This window comes from Styela clava, chromosome 1 (assembly GCF_964204865.1).
Source record: "Styela clava chromosome 1, kaStyClav1.hap1.2, whole genome shotgun sequence".
Classification (NCBI taxonomy): domain Eukaryota; kingdom Metazoa; phylum Chordata; class Ascidiacea; order Stolidobranchia; family Styelidae; genus Styela; species Styela clava.
Window position 1 is genome coordinate 18743795 of NC_135250.1, and position 7401 is coordinate 18751195.

Sequence of the window (7401 nt, forward strand, 5' to 3'; positions counted from 1 at the left end):
ATCTTGCGACCAACTTCCATGGGTTATACTGGTCGTGTATGCCAATGAGATGATTCAATCGTACGTCGACAAAACATGATTGACAGCATTCGTATATGTAGGCTGGAATCTCAAATAGTAAACAATAACCTTAATTGGCAGTTAAAAAATGTTTTACTAATTGGGCTACTGATGGTTTTTTGTTGGGAATAACAGTTTTCTAAATTTTACCAAGCCGTTTTATGCCCTTGATAATTGGCCATGTCGTGAGTCTTGTGACAATATCATGCTGATCCGAAATAAGCAATAGTGCTCTGGCCGTATAAAGTATTTTTCTTCAACATTTTATAGTAAAAGCGACGCTAAAGGTTACGTACTAACTGCGTCCTTTGCAATTTCATTAAGTTGCAGATAAGATAAGCTCAATTTTGGGTCTATACGCTGAATTAAAGGTCAGTTGGCAACGCTAGCTACGTCAAAACATTTCATGGCTTAAAAATAGTTTGAAAGTGATTACACTCACTGAGCGACTTATATATTTGACTGTTTGTAACTTTTTAGCCTTCTCAGTCACGTAAAAGAAATTTGTATATACAACAGAATATGGCAGAACATTCGTTGTAAAAGACTAAGCGTGCAAATATTTGATTATTTACTCATCGTTTTGCTTTGCACGAAAATTCAGGCGACATTGAATGAGTTTCTGAAAACGAACTCAGGTATGTCGATATCGAATGGCCTTTCAAAATTTCACCTCAAACCCGATGCCATCAGTTGCTTAATTAGTAGCAAGTTTTTAAGCCACTAATTATGGTTATTGATTACCAATTGAGATTCCAGCCTACATTTACGAATCCCGTCAATCATGTTTTGTCGACGTACGATTAAATCCTCTCATTGGCATACTCGACCAGTATAACGCATGTAATTTGGTCGCAACATGGTAGAGTTCATTTTGACAATCGAGTCAACAAATACATTTTTTCCCTTCTGTCAGCGTTTTCATACATAAAAGAAAAATAGAGGATGGAGTTGCCGTCTCCCAAATTAAACCTCGATTTGATATGATGTGTATTATACACAAAGCTTATAATTTGCATTAGTCATAATAAACGCTGTTATTCACAATTTTATGTGATAAGTTTCATATAATTTTGTGCAAGAAAAATGCTAATGTCGACATAGTCTTAAAATCGATAACTAATTACATGTTTACCAAATGCTTGGGTCGCGAGAAGTTAGAAATTTTTTTTTTTGGTCGCGCTAAAAAGTAGTTGCGGACCCCTGTTCTAGAGACAACATGATTTTTGTGCAAAGCGTCCTAGACTACTGTAACTTTCTGGTATAATCATACACAAACAGAAGTTCATGGGTAAACAATGTTTAATAAATTTACTTCATTTTTGTACAAGTATGTGTTCTCGCTGCAATATGGTGCTGCAATGCGTGCTCAGTCTCACAATCATTGAAACTATGAAAATATGGTAATTCTGGTTGATAACAAAAATATATTTTAATTGATATTGGATAATATTTAACTTTGTTTTAATATAGTTCATCGTCAGATTGGTATCTTTCGTTCAAATCATCAGATGAAATATTTTCGAAAGTTGTCAATTGTCAAGTGGTAAAAAATATCACAAATGACCTCGAAGGCATGTGAAATTTCATTTTAAGAACTATTATTATTCTGGGTAAGTTACTATGATAGTGATATTGTTGAGTTTAATGGGCATTTTGACATCGCATTCCCGCGGCAGCAACATTCTGTTATTAGGGCGTCAAAGCATATCGATTGTGCAGATAAATAAATTTTTAGTGTATCCTGTGAAGGATTGTGCGAAGCACATTAACAAAATTGGATGTTCACCTGCTATTTCTTTTTGAGTAGATAATGAAAAACATTGTTTTAGAATACTTAATATAAAATGAATCTAAAGCAACTTTAATAATTGTATTTTGACAAGCAGTCTATTACACGTTATTTATATTTTTAAACATAGATCTGAGCCTAAAGAATTCGTGGTCGCACTTTTCAAAACCAAGGAAACAGCAACATATCGAGGAATTCGTGAGTTCTCAGTCGTGAGTTATTAGTTGTAAATTGTAACTATTCCTATAAATACAGAAGACGCAGATCATAGAGAAGCCGACTCTCGAGTTTCTTCACCCGTTCATGACACAGCAGCTGCGCAGGTATTGTGTTATTTTCAAAAGGAATTCATCAGGATTTAACGGCGATGATGTTTCACAAACTTATAGTTATCATGAGGCATTTCAGATAAGTACACAAAATATATACATGTTCCAAAGCAGCAGACAGGGGTAGCTGAAGAATGAGCTTTTTCGCTAATACAGCCTTGCGTGGAAATGAATATGTGAAAATGTGGTATTGGGAAAACGGACGAGATACTAAAATATTCGACTTATTGAAAAAGTAACTATGCACTGGAATCCATTTTCAGCAAAAAAGCAATATATGATATCTAATAAACCAAACAACTCATTAGTCAACGAGGGCAGTTTTGAGAAATAACATTTTATAATCTGATTGATTCAATATTTCTATATAGGGTGAACAATTACTTCGATTGTGATCACTATGGTAACACAGCCGTTTGTATAATCCATGTGTGTACGTACGGTTACAGTTGAATCTATTGAAAATGGCGACACGGAGATCATGGTTGCAACCGACTATTCAACATACATCGTTTGTATAGATTGTAATATATTTGAATAAAATTTGATTATGATTTGGAAGTGGCAAGAAACGAATTAGTTTTTTTTATTCATACACAACCGTAAGTTTATGAAAACGAGTAAAGCATCTTATTTGTAAATTAACTGTTTCAAGTTACAGCAAATGCGTTAACTGAAATCGAAGTAAAACTTTGAAATGTGGTTTTGAGTATTGTGCTGCCAGGGCAATCAGTCACGCACAAGATAACAGCTGCCATTATTATCTACTGCTACATAATATCTGAAATAGTATGCCACTTATTGTTGATCAATTCATACCAATATAAAACATGTTATATTTTAAAAACAATGTCAATAAAAACATAGTTAATATCTTGCAGGGATTCGGTTGATCGGAGTGTATACATCAACACCATATCCATCAGCAAAAGACCTTCTTGACATTAGGAATGCATTGATTGTTTGCACGTGACATCACGTCTAAAAAATTCCCAATGCTCAGATGTTATTGTTGCTTCCGACAACTCAACAAAATAATGCAACGACACAAATATTACATTGTCTGACTAATAAATATCAACTTATTTTATTATTATAGAATATAGAACAATGTAGAAAATAAATATTCAGACGTAGGATATAGTAGAATGTGTCTTTTAGAATAGTAGCTTTGCTTTCGACAGGCCTGGGAAGCGTTATTTTACCTTTTGTATAATCTGCTGCGATCGCTTAATTGTGGAAGTGGAAATAAGTTGAGAGCCAACAAACGAAAGTCGATAACTCGGTAGAGGTATCAAAATTTGTCGCAATACCACAGGAACGCTAATTAATGCTTTACATATTATCAGTAATCAGTTGAGACTTGATTTGCTATTTGGAATTGAAAATGTTGAATGATTAGATAACGGACTTTGTGGTGAGTTACGCGTCAAAATAATTCGTGTCCCAATTGTATGATTGTCACCTCATGTGAATACCGTAATAATTTGCTCCAATATATATATATATTCTATAATCTATATGACAACAGTTGGAATAGTGGGACATTTGATATATGTGAGACAAATGCCCTAAAATGGCACAAATTAGAAAAGGCATTTGTAGACACCGTAAGCTACCGATACTGTGTCATTGTTAGTCATTGTATATTCGTACCCATCTTCGGACATTGCTCTCTTAGTATGGAATAAATAATAAATACTTTTTTAGAATAAAAACGAAGACTTCTGCATATTGCAGAAAAAAACGGTGTTTTTCATTCCGTTCAATCTGACCAATTTGTTTCTCTGTGGAACTAGAGATGGGTGGAATTCTATCAAACAAAAGCTGAACGCTAAGACACGGGACCTGTGGCAAATAAATCCATTAAACCGTTTTTCCTGCTTTTACTAGCTATGATACACCAGAGACTCTATTGAGCCCATTTGCCTTTCGATTGTCATCAATCGTTTTTAGATGTTCTTACATAGTATCAGTATCAGTAATTTATTTTTTCCACCATTTGAAAATACGCAAGCTACATATACAGCATAAAATAAAAGAAGAATAGCATTTCAGGGTGGAGGGAAACGCTGAAAAACCAGTACTGGTTATCGAGCAGCGACACCCTAGATGGGGTCTATGTAGTAGTGCATAGTGCATAATATACTTTCTTTATTTTCTATCAGCTTTCTCTATCTGTATTTTTGTCTATTTAAAAGGTAAACAAAAATTACCATTTAAATAAAATCGGCATAGTTTTCATGGCATCATTTGTAGGGTTTGAATCAGCAGAAATCAATTACAGCCACTTCAATGAACCGAGCTGACCTTAGATGACGCTAGAAGCAGAGTCCGATCCCAAGCTTTGATTCAAGTTATATATATGTCTTCGTAAGGTACCATTATTTTCTATATTTGATTGAAGCTTCTCTTCGCGTAGGTAGGTAGAGAGTAAAGAGAGAAAGTAATTCACGGAAGTCCGCATATCACAATATACGAGCTGCGGCTAAAATGAAACGGGACTGACATCACAGATTGCGCAACACGATTAACCATCGGTAATCAACACTTTTGCAGTGTGGCGTAATATGTGTTCTTTGTTTAACAGCTGTTTTGACACAATATCGCAATTATTTTTGCTTTTCAGGATCCATAAGTGAATGTGATAAATTTCTTGTTGAAAAAAAAATGCTGTGCGAGGTCTGATTAAGTTTTTTGGCGATAGGGGGTTCAATTGCAGAATGACGATTGAGCAAAGAATTAACATTAAATTTTGTGTCAAACTTGGAAAAATGCATGTCAACTCGGCATGCATTCAATCGTTGAGCTTTCTGCTCCTCAGTCAACTCAAGAGCCTTTGGCATCATTTCGGCACACACCTTTCGCATACCCAATGTGTCAACCAAAATGGTGCGGACCGTTTCTTTGTCCATCCCAATTTCGTTGGCAATGACGCGAATTGTTGAGAGACGGTCACTGCGAACCAACTGCCAAACCTTTTCGATGTTGGTATCAGTAGTGGAAGTGCGAGGCCTCTCTGACCTCGGATCATCCTCCCTGCCTTCCACAAATCGCTTGTGCCATTCAAAAACTCTTGTTCTGGACATGGAAGAATCTCCATAAACATCACGCAACATATCTGCAAAGTCTCAGTCGCCGTTTTTCCAAGTTTGACACAAAATTTAATGTTAATTCTTTGCTCAGTCGTCATTCTTTAATTGAACCCCCTATCGCCAAAAAACTCAATCAGACCTCGCACAGCATTTTTTTCAACAAGAAATTCATCACATTCACTTATAGATCCTGAAAAGCAAAATTAATTGCGATATTGTGTCAAAACAGCTGTTAAACAAAGAACACATATTACGCCACACTGCAAAAGTGTTGATTACCGATGGTTAATCGTGTTGCGCAATCTGTGACGTCAGTCCCGTTTCTTTTTAGCCTTACCTCGTATATCATATATGTGAAGTACGTTTTGGTAGGAGAGTGGGTTCTGAAGTGCTGATTGTGTAATTAGTTTGGGGTTTCTTTTTCGGCTTGTAAGCTGTGTACATAGTAAAGTTACTTCCAACGTAAATGTACCGCACCGTTATTGAAGATTGCATCGTGCGCCGCCTACATGCTCACATCATATTCAGTGTGATGCGAGATTGTAAGGTGTTTAGAATGCCAGAAGTTATTGCATGAAGACTTTTATTTGGGGGTCCAAATGACAGGACAAGGCTTCAGTAATACCTTATAACTCGGAGCCGTTTACCCTACGCGTACTGATTTCACCTACAGGGCTATCATATTAGTCTTAATTTTGCTTCGAATTGATATAATTTATGTATTTCGAAATTTTAAAAATCGGGTAAATATGTGAGTATGATGACAGGATAAGTGGCGACGAATAGGAAAATAGTAACAAGAGAAGAATGATGTGCAATAGAAGTTCTACAGAAGGGATCAAGTATGAACTTGAATATATTGCTGAGAAGCCCATAGTGCTTGAAATCAGTATGACCGAAAACAAGTTGCACCATGAACGTCTTGGGTTGTGGATATGAGAACAAATAAATAAGAGCCTAGTGCTAACGATATCACAAATCGTGGATTCGTGAGTAATGAACCCAGATTTTCCGGGTTACGATGTCATACTTGTCCCAAGGTGATGAAAATTGGCGTATATGTGAATTGTACATGATTAAACTATTGTAATCACTATGTATAAGAATATTCCGATAATATTTATTTCTCATCTGGATTGTAGAAGACAGACAGAATGAAATAGTTTTCTGCAAACTATATTTATAGTTATCATTATTTCAGATTGACGAACAGGTATTCAAGAACATATTAAATTAATATTTGTCGTGTCTCATTTGTTCCACGTATGTAGGATAAGTCGGCCAAGCAGGACACGAGGGATTAGCCGGGCTTGTAGGACAAGTGAGATACGTCCGACAAGTGGGGTAGGGAATAGGACAAGCGGGACAATTAGGCCAGCAAATTGTATAGGTGGGACACATGGAAAAAGTGAAACAATTTGGGCGTCAAATGGGTCACATGGCACAAGTGAGACAATTGGGGTGGCAAATGAGATACATGGCACAGGTGGGAAAACTAGGACGAGTGGGACACGACATTTTTGTGACTTCCTTCTTTTTACTGCCTTATGTTGGGTAGGGTCTATACTGCGATCTTTTAAGTGCCTGCAATCGACTTTTACTTAATAAAATTTTACCTCAATTGGCAAAGCCAATACTCCATAAAGCGTCAATTCAATGAATCGTTCAAGTAAAGTCCTCATTTAGATCGCCTCATGTTGTTCAGGTATACCAGTATAAGTCGAGAAAGACGCTTCACTACTTTGATAATAATTTGGGCGCTCCCGTAGTATGTGCACAAAGATGGCGCACAACCTTGTCCCTAACCTGTTCAGGTTCGTTACTTAGTTCGCATTGTTATATCTATCCTACTACGTAGACTTTGGGTTCTCAAAGTGCTCCGTACGGAGCCTCAGGACTCCGTTAAAGACACTTGAAACAGTCCTCGACCCACTGCCCTATCTCCATCTACTTACCTACACTCGAACCACTGCCCGACCTCCCTCAACTTTCCTATCCTCGACCCCCTACTCTATTTCCCTCAACTTTCCTATCCTCGACCCACTACTCTATCTCCCTCAACCTTCCTATCCTCTACTCACTGCTCTATCTCCCTCAACCTTCCTATCCTCGACTCACTGCTCTA